At 35.8% G+C, this 24,218-nt stretch overlaps 1 long non-coding RNA gene across 1 annotated transcript in view; it reads right to left on the reverse strand.

The window, feature by feature from the left end:
• Nucleotides 1-4,719: 4,719 nt before the first annotated feature.
• LOC137769604 (uncharacterized) overlaps nt 4,720-24,218 on the reverse strand; it is a 337,859-nt gene continuing 318,360 nt past the window's right edge. The window contains exons 6-7 of the long non-coding RNA XR_011075013.1: nt 19,041-19,176; nt 4,720-4,741 (exon numbers count right to left, since the gene is read on the reverse strand). This is a non-coding gene — a long non-coding RNA (uncharacterized lncRNA). The remainder of the gene's footprint in view (nt 4,742-19,040; nt 19,177-24,218) is intronic.

Here is a 24,218-nt window from a genome sequence, read left to right on the forward strand (position 1 = left end):
TTCTCCTCTTGTTTAATTACCGATCATTGAGATTATCGCTCATGCTTTCACTAAACTCAATAAAAGGAAAGATAAACTCACACGCTCTAGTGGGTGGGGAGAAAATTACTAAAATAATAAGATGAGTTGAGCAGAGGTTAAGGGAGAAAGCCCATGGTTTTTAATAGAAACCACTTATGGCTTAAAGGATTCATTATGTTAGCTGTTTATTCAATTTTAGAACATTATAGTTGAGTCTCCTAGGTAATTAAATGAATTTCTTCACTGACTTCTACCCCTCTCTTTGAAGATCTCAGGATTTATGAAGCTCATATTAAAAAGTACCGCATTCCAATACTTTAATTATTTTGCCAGTAAGTTCTTCCTTCGGTTGAACCAAATTCTTCCACTTTCTAATTTCCATAGAGGGTTCTGAATCCGCTCTCGGGTGCCCCATTATCAATCCCAATCCTAGACCTGTAGGATAAGCCCTTTATATAATGAAGACAATGCTCATGACCACGTCCTTGAACACAGCAATCATTCCTTCCCGGGGACATTTTCAAGTTCCCTGGATCCTCACTGCGTTTGCCTGTGGAGAAATGCATGTTTACCCACGTCTCTTAGAATGCAGTTCTCTGAACTGAACAGGCTACCCTAGGTGTGGCTGGGCAGCTAGTTTATCATATAATTTGTTCTGGACGCTGTGTTTTTATAGTACAACTTAAAATTTCATTATTTATTTATTTATTTATTTTTGCAATTATCACAATAATATATTCACATAGAACTTAGAATCAGCTAAAACTTTTAAGTCTCTTCTTCACTACATGCCACCTCCATGCTGGTATTTAGCTAAAACTCCCAAATTTGATACTTGTTTCTATTTTTTAATGTTTAATGCAGAACCAAATGCATTTTCTGATAAAATTTTATCTTTTTTTCTTGAATAATTCAGCTCACAGAATGAACACAGATTCTTTGTCCAGTATTTAAACTCTTCTTCCAAGCACCATGTCATCCTCAAGTGTAACAGACTTGTTCATTTGGAGGAAAATGTTATGTAAAGTAATGTTATTGGCAAATTTCTAGATTTTAAAAATATTTTCAAGATCTATTTATTACTAAAAAATAAATAGACCAAGGTATTATTTATCAAATCACCTGTGCATGTTCAGATATATATATGAATCATAGAATGTCTATGCTATGTATAAGGACAAGTAGAAACTACATATTATATATGTTATTATATTAATATATTATTATTAATATAATTATATATTATTTTATATATAATATTATATATTATATATAGGTATTTATATATAATATATAAATAATATATATACGTTACATATATTACATATAATTACATATATTATATAATTACATAATATATATAATTACATATCATATATATTATTTTACATATTATATATATAAAATTTATATGGTATATATATATTCAATTAGCTATATCTGTCATATCTAGAGAGCAAGTTTATATAACCCAATTTAAGTCTATCACAATTAAATACTTATGAATGTTTGTAGTTAATGTACTTAACAAATACTTACTCAGCACCTAACACAGTGACAGGCATAGGTGTTGAGCACATACTGGTGATTAAATAGTCTTGGTATCTGGTCTCAGGGAGCACATAAGTTACAAAATAGTGGTGAAGACAGAAAATCAGCATATATGCAAACGAATATACGTATAATTACAATGTGTGATAAATGTAATAATGGAAAGGAACAGATAGAAAAAAGCAGGATGGATGACCTATTTAAGTGGGGTGGTCTCTACAACTTTCTTAACCAATTCCGTACCAAGTATTCATTACCAATAAAAAAAATCAACTCCATTTCTGTCATAGTTTATAAAGGCTATTTGGAACTATGTATCTGTTCAAAGGTTTTTGTGGCAATTTGAGTAAGCTTTAAAACACCATTATTATACAGTTTTGAGCCACACAATGTATTTGGTTTGAAAAATGGGAAAAAATGATGGTTGAAATTATTCTACTGCCTTAAGTTGGATTCCGAATTTTCAGTTTTTGTGTGGAATTCTTAGGAACAAACCTATAATTGTAATCCTTTTTGGTTTGTCAAAAATGTAGAGCTATTGCCAAATGATATCCATTTAGGAAATGCGTTACAAAGTCTTGAAAAGAGAGCTGTGCAATTATGTATTCATAGTTACATCCCTTGATAGTATTAGGTTTGCTAGGAATTTCCAGGCTGTAAGCAATAGCAGTTTTCTGAAACTTTGTAAAGCCATCATTTGGCTGTCTCATGTAGAGCTTGTTCCCAGTAAAATAAGATGAAAGAAATGGTATTAAGTAATTTCATCTATTTTCATTAATGTTCTCATTGTGTCTGTTACGGTGGAGGAGCAATCCCTTACTCTGAGTTTAATTTCACCTGATCAATAGCAGTGAACCAAGGGTCATGCCGTAAAGATGAACCATAAAATCACCTTTATACGTCAGTTCTGTTTTATTCCTCTTCAACATATCCCCTAAACCAAACTCCCATTTCAATCTGTTACTCATCCTCTAGAAATTATTAGTTTAATTTCCAATGGAATTTGTTATTGATTTTTTATACATTACTATGATTCTTCTTAATCACAATTTGTGTTGAATAATATATTTCCACGTAAATCTAACTTCAAACAAAAACCTAAAACTAGGAAATGTCATTTTAAGTGGTAAATTAATCCATGTCCAATTAAGAAACTGAAGCATATGGGCTATTATGCTTCACTGGTTGTATATATGGTTTCAATATTAACACTGTGTTCTCCAGACTTTCTAAAGTGTGTTCAAGATAATGGCATAAGTCCATTTTTAAACTTCCCTTTCATTAAAAAAAATAGGAACAACCAAAAAGTCTGTAGTTTTCTTCTATTGAGCTGCACAAAGATCAAGGCTGGGCTTCCCTGGTGGCGCAGTGGTTAAGAATCCGCCTGCCAATGCAGGGGACACGGGTTCGAGCACTGGTCCGGGAAGATCCCACATGCCACGGAGCAACTAAGCCCGTGAGCCACAACTACTGAGCCTGCGCTCTAGAGCCCGCGAGCCACAACTACTGAGCCCGTGCACCGAAAGCCTGTGCTCCGCAATAAGAGAAGCCACCACAATGAGAAGCCCGCGCACCACAGCGAAGAGTGGCCCCCGTTCACGGCAGCTAGAGAAAGCCTGCATGAAGCAACGAAGACCCAACGCAGCCAAAAATAAAATAAATTAATTAAAAAAAAAAAGATCAAGGCTGTGACTATGAGAGTTTGTATAATGATTGACCTCTACATCAATCCATTTTCTAAATAAAATATTGGAATGTGTATATTTGTAGACTTTTAAATACTTGAAGAATGCTGAAAAGAATTCCTGGTGTTTGTGGACCACCCTTTTAGGAAAACTGAGTCTGTTCCCAACAGCTGGTTATCAGAACACGTCACAGCTCAATCATTTTGGCAAGAAGAAATCTCCTCACATTTTGATTATATTTAATAGGATTTATTCTTGCAATGCCCTCAAAGAAAGCAAGTATTGCCAGAATAGCGTCCCAGCTTCTCCAGAGAAATACATTTCAAGAAATATAATCAAGGTGTCATAAAAATTTATTTTCTTCTCCATTTTTCTTTTCAACATTCATTTTCTTCTTTAGAATCATGAGTTCATAATGGCCAGAGGTCATGCTAATCATTAGAAATACAAAAGAAAAACAGATGTATCTGAATCCAACTGTAGCACTTTATCTGTCTTTGTCTTATCCACCTTCTTTCTCTTGTCTTTTCACCTATTACCCGCTGGCCTTTTGTTTTTTTTTTTCCTTTTCTGATATGATGTGATCTTCATGGGGTTAGGTCCCTGAGTAAACTTTGGTGTTAAGGTAGACGTTTCTACAAAAAGGGCAAAATCACTCACAACAGTGTAGTTATAGGGGGTGGGGAGCAATTTTCCAGTCTTCTAATATTTCCTTTCATATGAAGGGAATTCCAGTAGAGGAGGAGGAAGAACTCAATCAGAAGCTGTACCTTTAGACGAAGAAACAGCTCTTGGAGACTTTCTGGGCTTTTTCCGGGAAGCCAGGCTGCCAATAGAGAACTGGGCTCCTCCGAGATGTGTGGTCTCCCAGTTGGACACCAGGGGGCGCACCGCCTGATCCAGGGAATGCGTCATCAGGGGCAGAGTGGATGGTAAGGACCTAATGCTATCATGAGCTAAGTCGCATTCTCCCATGTCACCTTTATCAGTATGAAGTTAATTTTTGGCCTCATGTATCAATTGGTGGAAAAGCTGTGTGGGCAAAAAGCAGTGGAATTTATTGAGCCTCCTCAAATTCAATATGTTTTTCCCTCATGCGTTTCTCCCTGACCTTCAACCCTACCTCACCCCACCCCTCTTCAGGAGTTTAGAACTAGGAGTCCGAAAACTAGCTTCATTTGCATTTGGGGAATACCCAATTAAAAATGCAGTCTTTCAAAGTGAGATTATGTTACAATTCAGTACCAAATTCTCACCCACTGCCCTTTCCCCCCCAGGATTCGTAAATATCCCAATTACTCTTTTTCAGAATTGAAATCAGTCGAACTCTAGCCAGCCATGGTATCTCATGAAAGAAAAATATGGTACAAAAGATTACTATTGATTGACACACTTACTAAATATTTACTTCACAGCATTGACCCAGCTAGCATACATTTAGGTGACCTTCTGAGCTCTGGAGTTGTACCAATTGTAGTTTTCTACTGAAATAGCAAGACACACATGCAAGCAAGTTAATCTTTATTCTTTTTTGTGCTGTTTCTTTTCTGTTTCCTATTCTATTGAAACAATGTCCTACTCCAGAATTAGTACCCAGAATCTATTAACACAACTATTAGATCAAATAGACCACAACCAAAATTGGGAGTGTGAGGCAGAATCATCACTTTATAGTCACCAACCTATGGAAACTGGAAGCAATGAGAGGGGTTGATTACAGTTATAGTACTGATAGGTCTGCTTATTGATAAGCAAAGCTCTTTCTCTCCTCACTGTCATTAAAGTGTACCAATGACTCTTTAGTCAAGAGGGTAGAACTACCACGGAGGTGACAAGAGAAGTAAAAGAAAATCCCATCCCTCTGGGTTAGGGAGATTATGGGAGAAGAAGCTAAAAGGGAAAAGAGAGTCAGGGATGAGACATTTCTTACTGGATCACCTGATTACCCCTCCAGTAGCTATGTTTAGAGGAGCAGAGCAGGGGTGGGGGAGAGTGGGAAGGAGGAGGAGGACTTTGGTCTGCCGTAAATGTGTGACACTGGCAGGAGATGGCCTCATGGGCTGCCTCTTCACCAGCTAGAGTTCAGGCAGGAGGAAGAATATTAAAGCGCACTCAGAGATATGGTTAGGTAGGTAGTTGTAAAATCTGAACTAACTTTCCTAGGCTCTCTTCAACTCCCTTGTGGCATGCGTGGGACACCGAAATTCTCTGTTTCCTACATAGATATACCATGCCACAAGTTGTATTTTGTATGTATTTGTTGTTATTTATCTATCATATGTTGGTTTGATTTTTATTGACCTGCTAGCTCAGGGTCAAAGAATTTCAACCCGAACGGGCAAATCTGGGCTCGGTGATAGTGCAACGTCTCCTGTCTCATCACCTCACTCTCTCTGCTAACCAGATGTTTATCCTTATCTCAGCAATACGGAAGAGGAAGGGGTGTCCAATCTAGAGTCCTCCTGGGTCACTCTCTGGTGATTTCTGCACTCAAAGCCAACTCTTTCTGGGCAGGGATCCTTCTGTTGTCTCGAAAGAACACACGCCCTCATGTGCCTTGAGATTGTTAGTCAGAGGCATAATGAGAAATGGCGTTCAGAGCCAGTAGTCCCTTGAATTCAGTAGGATGTATACAAGCACCTGTAGTTCATCAGCTACCCTCTCAAACCTGACGACTCAGTGAACACCCCGGGAGGGCGGGAGTCACATCACTTTACATCTGGATGTTAGGGACCTAGGAGAAACCCTTGCCAGCAACAGCCCTGGGAGGGATGTACAAACTGAAGTTTACCAAGAAGAGAATAAGAGCTCCTTAACTTCCTAGAGGCAAAGGCCACGCTCCCAAGCACTCAAAAATGCTACATCTCCCTTTGTGGTGTTATTTCTTGACAAGGTTCTTTTTTTTAATTTAAATCTTTATTGGAGTATAATTGCTTTACAAGGGTGTGTTAGTTTCTGCTGTATAACAAAGTGAATCAGCTATATGTATACATATATCCCCATATCTCCTCCCTCTCGTGTCTCCCTCCCACCCTCCCTATCCCACCCCTCTAGGTGGTCACAAAGCACCGAGCTGATCTCCCTGTGCTATGCGGCTGCTTCCCAGCAGCTATCTATTTTACATTTGGTTGTGTATATCAGTCCATGCCACTCTCTCACTTTGTTCTTTAACATGTATAAATAAATGCCACCATCCTCACAGCACTTGGTACTTTGAAAATTCATTGTGAAACCTCACTTTAAGCTCTTTAATAAATTCTTCCCTGTTCTGAGTAAAATATACAGAGATTTAAAAGCAAAAAAATAAAACAAAAAAAACTGAGGAATTTCAAAATTTTACATACTGTTAAGAAAGGATTTGGATGATTTAAAACACTAGTTTCCACATGATGAGTGTTTCAGTGGGGGCAGGTGGAAGATCTTGTAATACCTTGACGATTCCAACAGTTTCCTGGCTGGTTTCCCCACGTGTCCCCCTCCTGACTGTTTTTGACTAGCCGGAGTGTAATTTTTAAAAATATATCTCAGATTAAGTGATTTTCCTACTCAAAACCTTGCCATAGTTTCCCATCACACAAATTCATCTCCTACAACATTCCTTCTTACTCACTCTGTTCCAGTTGCATTTGCTGTGCCTTTGACACACAAAGCAGACTCCCCTGGGGCATTTGCACCTGTCATTCTCTCTGTCTGGTATTCGCTTCCTCCAGATATGGACATGATTACCCCATCACTTTTTTAGGGTATTTGCCAAAAATCAACTTCTTAAAGAGGGAGACTGACCAATGGCCTTATAAGAACACCCTATAGTCATTGTATCTTCCTATTTTGCTTTATTTCTTTCAAACCACTGTCTGATATTACATTACTTATCTGTTTAGTTGCTGTCTCCCCAAAATAGAATAACTGTTCTGTAAGATCAAGGAATGTATTTGGTTTCCAGGGTATAGAATAATGCAGTATTAGCCACTCAATAAATATTTATTGATTAGGTGAATTTTATTTTAGACATTGTTATAAATAAAATCAGTATGTTTATGTGATGTGATCTTGTTTGTTACTTGGTTTTTACATTTTCAGGCAGGTGTGTAATTGGTAGACATAAAACCATAACATCTGCACCTCATCAAATTAATTTTGTGTGTCATAAGTGGCAAGCCCATTTGCTGACTGTTTTCCAAAATTCAAACCATGCTGGTCTTTTTGATGAGATCAATAAAGAACTGAAAAAGTATATTTACATAGATTGTCCATGAAGAGAGAATCTAATTATGTCATTTGTTATAAAAACCATGAATTGGAGGCTGCATTTAATACTTACTGGTAAAATCCAAACCAGAGAGTACTTGGAAAGAATCATTCCTCTTGGACTTTAACATAAATCATTTAATATCTTTTGGTGGAAGAGTTCCTTCTTATTTAAATTTTTCCTCAATTAATATAAACAAAATATATTTTCCCCAAAACATGATAGTGTATATAGAGCAAAGACTTTGGAGATAGTCTGATATTGTATTAGGGCACCCATCCCAGCATTAATGGGTTGTATGTTTCCATTTTCAACTTCAGTTTGTTTTTTATCTGTCCGATGGGGGTTTAAATACCTACATTGCAGTGTAGGTGGGAGGAGTTATTGTTTTAATAATCTATAAATGACCTAGCCTAGTACCTGACACATGGCTAAACAATTTCCTTTCCCTTCCTTTTCATATCCCTCACTTTTATCGGTGGTTAAACCAAAACCTGGTTGAGAAAGTAAGGCCAGACTCACCCAGATTCTTTTCAAAGAATCTAGAAAAGTTACTGCATTTGTTTGAATGATATGAGAGGCATGTATTCCTCAATTGGTCGAATCATCTCTTCTCATATGTATGTGTTTGTAGAGTGAGAAAATTGGCAGGTCAACATCAATTGTTTTTTCCTCCTCCATCCTTGCAAATGCAGCATTTTCTGTGGCTTTAGAGTCATCTGCTGATGTTACAGTAAGAGTTGATATATTGGACACATTTGACCATAGCCAGCCAAATCTAATTCTGATGAATTTATCCTGGCTAGTCCCTCATCTCTGTTTACTGCTTAGAACTTGAAATCCAAGCACATGCCATTCCATTGCATGCCTCCAAGAGATTCAAGGGACTATATTTAACTACAGAGAACATAAATTATCAGTGTTGTTGTGGTTGTCTTAATCTGTTGAAGTTTTGTCACATATCTTGGATCAGTTGCTTTGAATATGGATTTGGACATATCCAAACTTGATCTTAGTTAATAAAAATGAAGTCTGTTAAGTATTAATCAGTTATCTTCCTTGTTCTACAAAAACATGTAGAGCATTAAAATTGAACTAGGATAGTTTGATGCACATCAACAAAAAATGTTATAACATTTCCCCTGGCTTGTCTCTATTGGACTACATTACTTTAACCTAGAGACACAAAAAAATTGAGTTTGAAAGACATTTTTGATGAGAAAAGGGATATTCCTATAGGAATTTCCAAGCATGGTTTAAAATGGCTCTAAAATCTATTCTAAAATTTAGCTGATGTTTCTTATAGGCTCTTTCAAGGCCACAAGATTGCTCCACTCCAAACAGCAATCACAATAATACTGAATTCATGACACTTGATATAGGACTTGGTTTTTCTAAATTATCAATATTTTGAAATAAACATGCAAATATAATTGCTTCTTTCAAATTCAGTATAATTTTAAACATCTTAAATCACATCACGAGTTTTTTAAAAAAATTTTTCATAGCTAGTCAACAATCTATACTTTAGTGACACATCTAAACTGAAACAATTCTTCCAACTGTTTTTTTTTTTTTTTAAATAAATTTATTTATTTATTTATTTTAGCTGTGTTGGGTCTTCATTTCTGTGCGAGGGCTTTCTCTAGTTGCGGCAAGCGGGGGTCACTCTTCATTGCGGCGCGCGGGCCTCTCACTATCGCGGCCTCTCCTGTTGCGGAGCACAGGCTCCAGACGCGCAGGCTCAGTAGTTGTGGCTCATGGGCCCAGTTGCTCCCCGGCATGTGGGATCTTCCCAGACCAGGGCTCGAACCCGTGTCCCCTGCATTGGCAGGCAGGCTCTCAACCACTGCGCCACCAGGGAAGCCCCTTCCAACTGTTAAGTCATAAAATCACAAGAGAGAAGTATACTATTAAATTGGTCTCTGGGGAAAATGATATTGAAGTTATTACTAAATATAATCAGTGTCTTCACCGACCCTTCATGTAGAAGGTGCTATATATGATCTTCTTAAAATTTTTAATTTAATCTAATTTATTTATTTTTTATACAGCAGGTTCTTATTAGTTATCCATTTTATACATATTAGTGTATATATGTCAATTCCAATCTCCCAATTCATCCCACCACCACCAACCCCCTGCCCATTTTTCCCCCTTGGTATCCATACGTTTGTCCTCTACATCTGTGTCTCTATTTCTGACTTGCAAACCGGTTCATCTGTACCACTTTTCTAGATTCCACATATATACGTTAATATACGATATTTGTTTTTCTCTTTCTGACTTACTTCACTCTGTATGACAGTCTCTAGGTCCATCCACGTCTCTACAAATGACCCCATTTCATTCCTTTTTATGGCTGACTAATATCCTATTGTATATATGTACCATGTCTTCTTTATCCATTCGTCTGTTGATGGGCATTTAGGTTGCTTCCATGACCTGGCTATGGTACATAGAGCTGCAATGAACATTGGGGTGCATGTGTCTTTTTGAATTATGGTTTTCTCTGGGTATATGCCCAGTAGTGGGATTGCTGGGTCATATAGTAATTCTGTTTTTAGTTTTTAAGGAACCTCTATACTGTTCTCCATAGTGGCTGTATCAATTTACATTCCCACCAACAGTGCAAGAGGGTTCCCTTTTCTCCACACCCTCTCCAACATTTGTTGTTTGTAGATTTTCTGATGATTCCCATTCTAACCTGTGTGAGGTGATACCTCACTGTAGTTTTGATTTGCATTTCTCCAATAATTAGTGATGTTGAGCAGCGTTTCATGTGCTTCTTGGCCATCTGTATGTCTTCTTCGGAGAGATGTCTATTTAGGTTCTTCTGCCCGTTTTTTGATTGGGTTGTTTGCTTTTTAATATTGAGCTGCATGGGCTGTTTATATATTTTGGAGATTAATCCTTTGTCTTTGTTCATTGGCAAACATTTCCTCCCATTCTGAGGGTTGTCTTTTTGTCTTGTTTATAGTTTACTTTGCTGTGAAAAAGTTTTAAGTTTCATTAGGTCTTATTTGTTTATTTTTGTTTTTATTCCATTAATCTAGGAGGTGGGTCAGAAAAGATCATGCTGTGATTTATGTCGAAGAGTGTTCTTCCTATGTTTTCCTCTAAGAGTTTTATAGTGTCCGGTCTTACATTTAGGTCTTTAATCCACTTGGAGTGTATTTCTGTGTATGGTGTTAGGGAGTGTTCTAATTTCATTCTTTTATGTATAGATGTCCAATTATCTCAGCACCACTTATTGAAGAGACTGTATTTTCTCCATTGTATATTCTTGCCTCCTTTGTCACAGATTAGTTGACCATAGGTGTGTGGGTTTATCTCTCGGCTTTCTATTCTGTTCCATTGATCTATATTTCTGTCTTTGTGCCAGTACCATATTGTCTTGATGACTGTAGCTTTCTAGTATAGTGTGAAGTCAGGGAGCCTGATTCCTCTGGCTCCGTTTTTTTCCCTCAAGATTGCTTTGGCTATTAGGGGTCTTTTGTGTCTCCATACAAATTTTAAGATTTTTTTGTTCTAGTTCTGTAAAAAATGCCATCGGTAACTTGATAGGGATTTCATTGGATCTGTAGATTGCTTTGGGTAGTATAGTCATTTTCACAATACTGATTCTTACAATCCTAGAACATGGTATATCTCTCCATTTGTTTGTGTCATCTTTGATTTCTTTCATCAGGGTATTATAGTTTTCTGAGTACAGGTATTTTACTTACTTAGGTAGGTTTATTCCTAGGTATTTTATTCTTTTTGTTGTAATGGTGAATAGGATTGTTTCCTTAATTTCTCTATCTGATCTTTCATTGTTAGTGTATAGAAATGCCAGAGATTTCTGTGCATTAATTTTGTATCCTGCAACTTTACCAAGTTCATTGATTAGCTCTAGTAGTTTTCTGGTGGCATCTTCAGGATTCTCTATGTGTAGTATCATGTCATCTGCTAACAGTGACAGTTTTACTTCTTTTCCAATTTGTATTCCTTTTATTTCTTTTTCTCCTCTGATTGCCATGGCTAGGACTACCAATACTATGTTGAATAATAGTGGCAAGAGCGGACATCCTTGACTTGTTCCTGACCTTAGAGGAAATGCTTTCAGTTTTTCACCATTGAGAATGATGTGGGTTTGTTGTATATGGCCTTTATGATATTGAGGTAAGTTCCCTCTCTGCCCACTTTCTGAAGAGTTTTTATCATAAATGGGTGTTGAATTTTGTCAAAAGCTGTTTTTTTATCTATTGAGATGATCATATGGTTTTTATTCTTCAATTTATTAATATGGTGTATCACACTGATTGATTTCTGTATATTGAAGAATCCTTGCATCCCTGCGATAAATGCCACTTGATCATGGCGTATGATCCTTTTAATGTGTTCTTGGATTCTCTTTGCTAGTATTTTGTTGAGGATTTTTGCAGCTATATTCATCAGTGATATTGGTCTGTAATTTTCTTTTTTTGTATTATCTCTGTCTGGTTTTGGTATCAGGGTGATGTGGCCTCATAGAATGAGTTTGGGAGTGTTCCTTCCTCCACAATTTTTTGGAAAAGTTTGAGAAGGATGGGTGTTAGCTCATCTCTAAATGTTTGATAGAATTCACCTGTGAAGCTGTCTGGTCCTGGATTTTTGTTTGTTGGAAGATTTTTAATCACAGTTTCAATTTCATTACTTGTCATTTGTCCGTTCATATTTTCTATTTCTTCCTGGTTCAGTCTTGGAAGGTTATACATTTCTAAGAATGTGTCCATTTCTTCCAGGTTGTCCATTTTATTGGCATAGAGTTGCTTGTAGTAGTCTCTTATGATGCTTTGTATTTCTGTGGTGTTCGTTGTCACTCCTCCTTTTTCATTTCTAATTTTATTGATTTGAGTCCTCTCCCTCTTTTTCTTGATGAGTCTGGCTAAAGGTTTATCAATTTTGTTTACCTTCTCAAACAACCAGCTTTTAATTTTATTGATCTTTGCTATTGTTTCCTTTGTTTCTATTTAATTTATTTCTGCTCTGATCTTTATGATTTCTTTCCTTCTACTAACTTTGGGTTTTGTTTGTTCTTCTTTCTCTAGTTGCTTTAGGTGTAAGGTTAGATTATTTATTTGAGATTTTTCTTATTTCTTGAGGTAGGATTGTATTTCTATAAATTTCCCTCTTAGAACTGCTTTTGCTGCATTCCATAGGTTTTGGATCGTCGTGTTTTCATTGTCATTTGTCTCTCGGTATTTTTTGATTTCCTCTTTGATTTCTTCAGTGATGTCTTGGTTAATTAGTAACATATTGTTTCGCCTCCATATGTTTGTGTTTTTTACGTTTTTTTCCCTGTAATTGATTTGTAATCTCATAACATTGTGGTCAGAAAAGATGCTTCATATGATTTCAATTTTCTTAAATTTACCAAGGCTTGATTTGTGACCCAAGATGTGATCTATCCTGGAGAATGTTCTGTGTGCACTTGAGAAGAAAGTGTAATCTGCTGGTTTTGGATGGACAGTCCTATAAATATCAATGAAATCTATCTGGTCTATTGCGTCATTTAAAGCTTGTATTTCCTTATTAATTTTCTGTCTGGATGTTCTGTCCATTGGTGTAAGTGAGGTGTTAAAGTCCCCCACTATTATTGTGTTACTGTCGATTTCCCCTTTTAGAGCTGTTAGCATTTGCCTTATGTATTGAGGTGCTCTTATGTTGGGTGCATATATATTTATAATTGTTATATCTTCTCCTTGGATTGATCCCTTGATCATTATGTAGTGTCCTTCCTTGTCTCTTGTAGCATTCTTTATTTTAAAGTCTATTTTATCTGATATGAGTATTGCTACTCCAGCTTTCTTTTGATTTCCATTTGGAACATCTTTTTCTATCTCCTCACTTTCAGTCTGTATGTATCCCTAGGTCTGAAGTGGGTCTCTTGTAGACAGCAGATATATGGGTCTTGTTTTTGTATCCATTCAGCAAGCCTGTGTCTTTTGGTGGGAGCATTTAATCCAATCACATTTAAGGTAATTATCGATATGTATGTTTCTATGACCATTTTCTTCATTGTTTTGGGTTTGTTTTTGTAGGTCCTTTTCTTCTTTTGTGTTTCCCACTTAGAGAAGTTCCTTTAGCATTTGTGGTAGAGCTGGTTTGGTGGTGCTGAATTCTCTTAGCTTTTGCTTGTCTGTAAAGCTTTTGATTCCTCTGTCAAATCTGAATGTGATCCTTGCCGGGTAGAGTAATCTTGGTTGTAGGTTCTTCCCTTTCATCACTTTAAATATATCGTGTCACTCCCTTCTGGCTTGTAGAGTTTCTGCTGAGAAATCAGCTGTTAACCTTATGGGAGTTCCCTTGTATGTTATTTGTCATTTTTCCCTGGTTGCTTTTAATAATTTTTCTTTGTCTTTAATTTCTGTCCATTTGATTAATATGTGTCTCAGTGTGTTTCTCCTTGGGTTTATCCTGCCTGGGACTCTGTGCTTCCTGAACTTGGGTAGCTATTTCCTTTCCCATGTTAGGGAAGCTTTCAACTATAATCTCTTCAAATATTTTCTCGAGTCCTTTCTCTCTCTCTTCTCCTTCTGGGACCCCTATAATGCAACTGTTGTTGTGTTTAATGTTGTCCCAGAGGCCTCTTAGGCTGTCTTCATTCTTTAGGCTGTCTTCATTCTTTTCATTCTTTTTTCTTTATTCTGTTCCACGGCAGTGAATTCCACCATTCTGTCTTCCAGGTCAGTTATCCATTCTTCTGCCTCAGTTATTCTGCTATTGATTCCTTCTAGTGTATTTTTCATTTCAGTTATTGTATTCTTCATCTCTCTTTGTTTGTTCTTTAATTCTTCTAGGTCTTTGTTAAAAATTGATTGCATCTTCTCGATCTTTGCCTCCATTCTTTTTCCGAGGTCCTGGATCATCTTCACTATCATTATTCTGAATTCTTTTTCTGGAAGGTTGCCTATCTCCACTTCATTTAGTTGTTTTTCTGGGGTTTTATCTTGTTCCTTCATCTGATACATAGGCCTATGCCTTTTCATTTTGTTTATCTTTCTGTGAATGTGGTTTTCATTCCACAGGCTGCAGAATTGTAGTTCTTATTGCTTCTGCTGTCTTCCCTCTTTTGATCTTTTAAACTATACTAAATCTGGCCATTTTCTTGCTGTAATAAGAAGGACCAGATCAAGAACCTAAGTAGGTACAGGGAACCCCCTATGGACTAAGAAATGGTAGTAAGTAGATGTTGTTGACACTTATTCAAATTTATTTACAATGATCGTGTGCAATTTTAAAAGAATTAAAAAAAAGAGCAAATAACAATTTTTAGGAGTACTGTATTATCAGGCCCAATAAAAATCTCACCTTTCTCTTCATCTCTCTGTCTTTTCTTCTCAAATGAGATCTTCAAATAGCAAGAGAAGTACAAAATGGAAAGTAATCTTATGATTCCACCTATTATAAGCCTCTTGAAGAAATGAAGGAGAGAGAGATGTCCCCAGAAGACCAATACATATATATCAGCCTGGTCAGACTGGCGGTTTACTTCAACTCTCATTTATACCCCTGAGAGTTTGGCATTTCTTCATTTCTTTACCTGAATCTATGTCATTTCATATTCTATCTTTTCAATTACTTTTGCCTTAAATTATCCGGAGTCCCCTGATACAAGCAACTTGGAAAAATGGTGTTTTGACTGAATACTGAAAGGATAAAGACAAAAAGAACTATACATAAACATTGTGCTCTGGTTGGTAAATTTCCTTCTCACAGGGTACAAATTAGTAATTCTGAAACTACTTTATATGCATACTACGGTTGAATAACTAAATAAATTGCTTTTAAGGGGAGCCAGGTTTCTTACAGACAGTCAAAAAAGTTACAAATAAAGAAGGGGGGAACCTGGAATGAATTAGAGTCAGAGATACCAGTAGGAACTTATGTTTATTTAAACATGCATACAAATAGATATAAAAATAAATATATATATGTGTGTGTGTGTGTACATGGGTTACTATATATATGTGTATGTATATATATATAAACATATATATATATATATACACACACTTATATTTTTTAGTTCTGTTCACTAATAGAATCTAGAAGCAGTGACGTCCCAGGAGCACATCTATACTCAGATCTTGGTTTCTAAATACTAGTCTCCAGTAAAAGGAACCAGTGCTTCTTGGGAAATGGCTGATCCTAGAACTAAGGTAGGGAAAGTACAAGATGTCTCTGGAGCACCTTACAACTCCAGAAATTAAGGATGTGGAAAAAAAAAAAAAGGTGGATTCAAAAGACACAGGAATCCACCCAAGTTTCCAGTGGCCAGAGGTGGAACAATTTGAGCAACAAAATAAATAACCATGGTATTGAATTACTATTACCCAAAGAATGAAACAAATATCCATGAGTCCACATTAATGTAAAAAAAGATGGAAGAGAAAGAATAAATGATCCTTACAGAGGAATCCCAAATAGCATATATTCCCTACCTGTAGGAAGTGGAGCCTAATTCCAATCCTCTTGAATGTGGAGTGGACTTAGTGACTTGTTCCCAAAAGATAAAAATGTAAAAAATAGTAACTTGATGGGCTTCCCTGGTGGCGCAGTGGTTGAGAATCTGCCTGCCAATGCAGGGGACATGGGTTCGAGCCCTGGTCTGGGAAGATCCCATATGCCACGGAGCAACTAAGCCCGTGAGCCACAACTACTGAGCCTGCGTGTCTGGAGCCTGTGCTCCGCAACGGGAGGGGCTGCTACAGTGAGAGGCCCACGCACCGCGATGAAGAGTGGCCCCCGCTCGCCGCAACTGGAGAAAGCCCTCGCACAGAAACGAAGACCCAACACAGCCAAAAATAAATAAATAAATAAATAAATTTATTTAAAAAAAAAAATAGTAACGTGAGGGTAGAGAAACATGGAAGACACTGCTTTAATTAAGTGGTCAAGGTTAACCTCACTAGTGATAAGTCATGTCGATATCATAATCCCTTGATATGATGCAATGAGAAAGGCACCTCACCTCTGTGTTATTCTACCCTAAAACCCACAATTCCAGTTTAGTCATGAAATTGATCAAACAGATCGAGGGAAATTATACAGAACACCTGATCATTACTCATCAAAAATCAAGATCATAAAAAAATAAGGGAAAGACTGAGAAACTGTCACATATTGTAGGAGCTCAAGAAGATATAAAGACTAAATGCAATGTGCTACCTTGGATTTGGGTTAAATCCTAGATAAACAGTGGACTTCAGTAGAAAAAATGGTGAAATCTGAGTAAAGTCTGCAGTTTAGTCAATAATGTACTAATGTTAAATTCTTAGTTTCGACAAACGCAGTGTGGTTATATAAAATATAACCACATTAGGGGAAGCTGGATGAAGGGCATATGGGAACTCTCTGTACTATCTTTACAATTTTGCTATAAATATAACATTTTTCCAAAATAAAAAGTTAAAAGTATCCAGTTCTTTTTCTTGCTGATTTCTCCTTAAATGATGCCTGGTGCTAATGAACAAATTTTTCACAATCTCATTTTAACAGTGGAACTAAGATTGTACTCACAATTTGTACTCAAAATTGGAGAAGTTTTTAGTAACTGCTGCACTAAAAATATCATCTCAAATATTCTGAGTGTTTACTCTGATGTTGGTATATGGATAAAAATAAAACATAGGTTGTTCCCTGAATGCTTTGTAGACTAAGTGTCTATGCAAATTCAAAACAGGTATTGAAGCCCCCCTAAGACACACCATGATGAAGAGGACCTCATTGTAATAGTACATAAAATAAAGGGCAGACATGTTGTAAATACTTGAATTTCTCATACAACTAATATTTATTAAGCATTTGTAATGTTTCAGCTACTCTGCTAGGTAGTATGGATACAGTGTTGAATGGAGGTTTACTGTTTGATGGACTGGCCATGAAGATATTCATCCGTTTAGATTCTAAGGCCAAAAAGTAGTTTTCTTCATGACTTTCACAGTCTTACTAGCTTTCATCAGGAGCATCTATTTGAGATTAATCACTTTCAAACCAGAACTAGAAATATGAGGAAACTGCTTTTTCATTAAGCTTATTCAGAGGGCTCAGAGTCAATCTTTTCTTCATCTCCTTTCCCAAAATATGCTGATAAATAGAATATTTATTCATACCCTTCCAGCTTATTTCAATAGAAAGGCTACTTTGGGTGCTGCTTCAAAAGTATAGGGAACCAAGTGAATGATCTAGATAGTAGAAAAAATTTGCATGTTAAAGTCAGCTTTTACTTTTAAGGAGAAAGATCAATAAGAGAAATATTTGATGCCAAGCACAGTATTTCTTTACATGAACAGTTTTCTTTACAATGAACAAGGTTTCATTTCGACTACATCATTTTTCTCTAGTGGAAGAGTTTCCATAATTACTAAACATATATAATTGGCTTAATTCTAAAGGCTTTAGACTGTGCTGCTATGCTAGTATTTATATACCATTATATGTTACCTTTACAGTTTTTGGGGAGAAAGTCAAGAAAAGCAGGGCTGACTAAAATTCCCAACCTCCTCTTAAAGACCAAGATTGAGTTACAATATTTCAGTATAAAAACCAAACAATAATTACTCTGTGTTTATATGTAGTATTTTATAACAAATATCAAAGAGCTTATTCTGGAATTGATTATTAGAAAAAAAATTACACTCTTAAAAGCATTTCATCTTTTTTCTATGACTTGTGTATTAGCTTGGACTTTTAGCTGCCAGTAATAAGAACATAGGTCAGACCTCCTACAAGTTTAAAAAAAGAAGGCGGGGCAGAGAGATTTATCATATCTGAGTGTCTCAAACAATCCAAGGACAATTTCGGTCTGGTCCTGAGGATCTCTGCTTCTTTCTGCATGTCTGTTTCCTCTCTCTCTTCTCTAATCACAGTTTTCAATGGCATCAAGCTTGCCTTTGAACTTGGTGCTGCCAATTACTAGCTTTTTTTCCCCCCTTGGAGAAATTATTTAATCTTTCTGTGTCTGTTTGTTAATATATGAAATGGGGATGAAAATAGTACCTACTTCACTGAGTTGCTGCAAAGATTGAATGAATTGCTTTGTGTAAAACACACAGAACAGTGCCTGGCCTGGTAAACATTCTCCAAGTGTTAGGTATTATTTGTATTGTAAGGTCACCCCGAAAGCTTCCTCCATAGCCATTAATTAAGAAAATAAGGCAAATGAAGAAGATTTTCCCAAAATAGTCCATTAAAAAATGAAGGTACCAAAACCACGATAACCTTTACCACCTAATTAAATTAGAAATATTAAAGCTTCATTTTGTAAAAAAAGATTCTGTGAAGGCCCTGTGCTCTAGAATTTTTACAGAGCCATTCCAGATTGTTAGGCCACTGTTTTGCAGATAGGAAATGCCTTGCATATAGCTCTCTGAGTCATAGCAACCTTGAGACACCCCTGAGAGCCTATGAAAGTCTGGGTGCTAAAGTGTCCACTGGAAGTTAACTGAAAGAATAAGAAGGGGAAGTAGACAATAAGGATGTGAAATAGATGTCTCGTTTGCTCTCACCTCTGCCCAGAATGAGAAACTGGGGAGTAAGAAGAAACAGAAGCTGATGTTTGTTCTGTTTTGTTTTTCTCCTTGTATTCCTCCCAGTTTTCTCTCTTACTGGTTCCAGTTCTTAATTTCTCCCATTTGAATAACCCTGCAGGAAAGACAAATAGGGCCTTAGGTTATCTCATTTCCAGTCTCCTAGCCATTGTCAAATCTTGCATTTGACCATATTGTTTGACCCTTAGTTTTGAAACTAAACATATTTGAAGTATAGCAGAAAGAACGAACAAGTGAAAGGAAGAGGCTGGATGAACAAGTGAAAGAAAAAAGAATTTCAGTACAAGGTACTCGTAGGGAATAGTATGGTTAAGAGAATAATTTTAGCTGAGAAAAGAGGGTGAAAAGAGGATAGTATGTTGTTGCAGGCTATTTCAGATGTTTCATAAGATTTGACATGCCTAGGTTTTGAAGGGAAAGTTATAAAATTAACCACACTTACAATAGCAAGGTACTGTTCAATCAACCTCATATGTATTAATTTATTTCACTCACAATAACCTTATACATAGTATCTTATTCCCATTTCATATAAGGAAGCTGAGCCCAGAACAGTTAAGTAAGTTTTCTAAAGTCACACAGCTTGTAAGAGGCAGAGCCAGGACTTGAAAATCAGATAATCTAGTGAGCCCAAGACCTTTAACCCTACCCCTTACTATTCTGCTTTGAAAAATAACTGAATTAGAAGCTTAATTCTACAAAGCAAAACTCAAGAATTAAAATAAACACATTAACGTAAATGTCATTAAGAATTTTTACAAAGTTCTATATCAGAATGAGGACATGATCTGTATAACTATATTTGCCAATATAAAAAGGGAAATAATTTGATATCACTACTGTACTTTACTGCAAGTTCTGAGATTAAAAGAGTGCTTGTGAAAAGAATAATTAGGGATTGTTCTTCTCTTATTTAAAGAAATAATACAGAATATTTTAGCCTTTGAGAATGAAAATATTCAACTAAACTAAAGATTCAGAGAAAATTTAACAAATAAAGACAAGATATTTTCATGATTCAATTCAAAGTTCAGCCTTAAAGAAAAAGACTAAATACTTGAGGAAAAATAACTCTCCATAATGACTAAGTAGGATTTATCTCAGATATGGAAGTCTGGATTAAAATGCAGAAATCTTTTACTGTGATATTTTATTGCTAAGAATCTATAGTGAAAACCAAAAACCAGTCTCATTGCTAACAGTGAAAATACCAGAAGTGTGATGAACACTTGAGATTGTATTAAAATTAGGAACTAAATAAAGATGCCCATCATGATATGAAACAGAAACTAGTCATATAACTTTTGAAAACTATAGACATAAAGGTGCTAGAACCTCACCATCACCCACCAAATCAAGTAAAAGCTTTTAGAATTAATAAGATAATTTAGTAAATTTGTTGGTTATATAATACAGAAACATCAACAGCTAACTTCTATTTCAGCAGGAATCAGTAAGACCCATCTCACAATAGCGACCATAAATCTAAAATATATAAGATAATCTTTCTTCAGAGGCCTGTAGGGGAAAAACTATAAAACTCTAAGAGAAAACTTTAATAATTGGAAGAATATGCCAAATTTCTAGAAAATAAGGTTGAATATTTTGAAGATATCATCTAAGCAAATTAATTTTAGGTTTCATGAGTCTAATAAAAATTCCAATGAGATTGTTTTTGGAACTTGATGAAATTATTTTAAAGTTCATATGCCTGATAATAGATAAAATGTTCTAAAGCATTTTTAAAAAGATAATAGTTAAGGGGGAACTTGCACACAGGTATTAAAAGATACTGGGCAGTCATATTGTTTTTTATGGCTGCTCGAATTTTGATATTTAGTAATAATTCATATATTTTATACTTTTGTTTATTAAAAACATATTATCGATGAAAGTTTATCTAAATGATTCAAAAATATTAAAACAAAGTGACCAAAGATATAGCATGTAGAAAATGAGAATTTCAGGCATTATTGACTCACTAGATTATAAGTACATGGCACTTAGGGATAGTAAATAGGGACGGGTCATGGCTGTTATTGCTGCTGCCATAGCTCAGGCATCCACCATCTCTCAGCTGACTATTTTTTTTCCATGGAAAGGCATTTTATTTTAAATACAGCAGTGTGTACATGTCAATCCCAAACTCCCAATATATTCCTCCCCTCCACCCTTCCCCCAGGTAACCATAAATTCGTTCTCTGAGTCTGTTTCTGTTTTGTAAATAAATTCATTTGTATCTTTTTTTTTTTTTTAGATTCTGCATATAAGTGATATCATATGCTATTCGTCTTTGTCTGGCTTACTTCACTTAGTATGATAATCTCTGGGTCCATCCATGTTGCTGCAAATGGAATTATTTCATTCTATTTAATGGCTGAGTAATATTCCATTGTATATATGTACCACATCTTCTTTATCCGCTCCTCTGTCGATGGACATTTAGGTTGCTTCCATGTCTTGGCTATTGCAAACAGCTCTGCAATGAACACTGGGGTGCGTGTATCCTTTCGAACCATGTTTTTCTCCAGATATAGGCCCAAGAGTGGGATTGCTGGATCATATAGTTGACTATTATAACACCTTTCTAACTGGTCTCCTCAGTCCCTCCAATACATCGACCCCATAGGTGAGAAAGTCATCTGCACAAAAATAAAAATAAATCCTGTTGCTTGCAGGCTTAACAACCATCGTTGGTCCCTACTGGTTACCCCACTTCAATTTATCACGATGGCTCACTTTGTGGCTCTAACCTCCTTCTTCACACTCCAGCTGCACAGAATATCTCATCCACATTCTCCTCTTTATGTCTGAGCAGTAATATCACTGTTCTGTGCACAGGATTTTTCTTCTGCCCAGAATGTGATTTGCAATATGCTATTTAAACACATCCCTTCAGAATGTGCTTCAGGTCTTCATTTAAAGCTCAAATTTTTTGATATTTCATGGGAGGAGGTCCACGAAGGCAGAGTCCTGATGACCACTGTATGCCCAATACCTAGACCAGTACTTGTCACATAGTAGGAGCTCAATAAAATATTTGTTACGTGAATAAATAAATGAACATCTCCCATAGGTGTATAACATTGTATTATAATCACTTGCTTATCTTCTTTTATCCTGATTTACAGCAGGAATGTGGAGGTTTTTTCTTTTTTTTTGGTGGGGCGATATTTGTTTCCTTGTTTGTTTATTTTAAATTTTCCATCAATGCCTGGACATATGGTCAAGGCTCAAAAAATATTTGTTAAATGAGTGAATAAATAAATAAATAATATAATGTTACAGCAAAAGGACAAGCATTATTTACCTAACACAACACTACGTATAGTAATTGCTTGCTAAAAGACCAGAAACATATTTACATATTGTTTTAGAATTAATTTATATTTATTTTCTACTGCAAGTAATTGTGTTTAGTCAATTCTTTCACAGTCACCATTCTTTTTACATATTACCTTCGTAATGACAATTTTGACTTTTTAGCAGTCATTTTATACTGTAATGCAGATGTTGTAGGCACTGGTACCACATGACTTATTGTTTCATCTCTTGGGTTATCATTTTGAATTAATAAGGACCTTCTGGAGAACAGCCTTTCCTAAGAGCCCATTTACTGGACAGAATCTTGCATGAATTTTGATACTGCAATCATTTGTCAGGCACTTAGTATTACTTGTATACCTCCCCTCCCACCTTGGAATGTGTTTTCTGAGTAAACAAATCTATAAAGGAGAAATTGGGGAAACTCCTAAAAATAGCATTTTGTGAAAACACTCCATCATTTAACATATCTATAAGTATAGACAGTGTAGTTACAAATCCCACATATGTCCTTTATAGCAATTTTCCTAAAATCTCCTCTACAGAAAGAATGTATATGTTTGCTTCCTTTCTGTACAGTTACTTGAAAATAATATGATTGGATGTTTTTCAAAGGACTCTGCAATTAAAATTTGTCCTGAATTCAGACTACTCAAATTGTTCCAAATTACTGACATTTACTGTATTTACAGAACTTGTGTAGCTTAATCATACTCTGATACAGATTGCTTTTTTATGTAGCAAGCTGTACTTTAAATGAGCAGCTTCAAAGATTTAGATGTTTTTGTTTTGAAAAGTTCTTTTAAAGATAGGCACAACCATAATACGAGTTTAAATTTGAGATTAAGTTTGCTCAGTGAAGTAGAAAGAAAGCAAATAAACTTAGGAAATTTTACATGGGCAGACAGGAGTGTCTGCATTCTTTTATCTCAGATGAATGTGAATTCTCACTTAACACTTCCATGATGATAAAATTAATCAGTAAATGCCCTCAAATCATTACCATTGACATATACCACTTTCTCACCTAAAGTCTAAGAATCTGGTGCCTATTAAAAACGAGAGGGAAAAAGACCTTCTGGAAGTAGCTCATGTTCTAAGGACAAATATAATGGAATGTAGCATATTTATCTAGCAAAATCCTTTGAGGACACTAACACTTGGTATTGATTTTATTTATTTAACGACCTATTTCTTAATTTTTCCCTCAGCTTTATTAATTTTTTGAAAAATACTTATTTTCCTATGCATGTGCCTTAAACAGCTAGAGGACTTGGGCTCCCTATGTCTACTACTTTACAACAAACCCATTTTTGCCCTTTTTCTAGTCATATAACTGGATTTAGCATAGAAATACACACAGAATACACAAACCCAGTCGCTACAGAACATGCTTACACTAACAAGAATTGAACTAAAGGCATCTGTTTACTTTTTTTAAATGCAAAATGTCATAGGAATTATTAACTATTTCAAATGCTGCTAACAGCATACATACAACTACTATTCCCTTTAAGAAAATGAGAAGTACTAGGCCTCTTATCTTCTGAAATTATGAAATGCCATTCTCACCCTTCTTTGGTGTCTGTGTCTGGCCTCTATTTTTGCAGCCCTGAAAGATTGCTACCCCTCAAGCACTGAGTCAGTTGAACTGAGAATTTCTTTGAACTGAATTTATTTATATTGGCTTTTGTCACCTTAGCATACAGGAAAAGCAAAAACTACCAGCAGCTATCGACACCAGAAGCCTTGACGACAGATCAGAAAAAAATGTATCTGTTAATGATCAAAGAGCAACTTCTACCAATATAC

Source organism: Eschrichtius robustus, chromosome 9 (assembly GCF_028021215.1).
Source record: "Eschrichtius robustus isolate mEscRob2 chromosome 9, mEscRob2.pri, whole genome shotgun sequence".
In the NCBI taxonomy this organism is placed as follows: Eukaryota; Metazoa; Chordata; class Mammalia; order Artiodactyla; family Eschrichtiidae; genus Eschrichtius; species Eschrichtius robustus.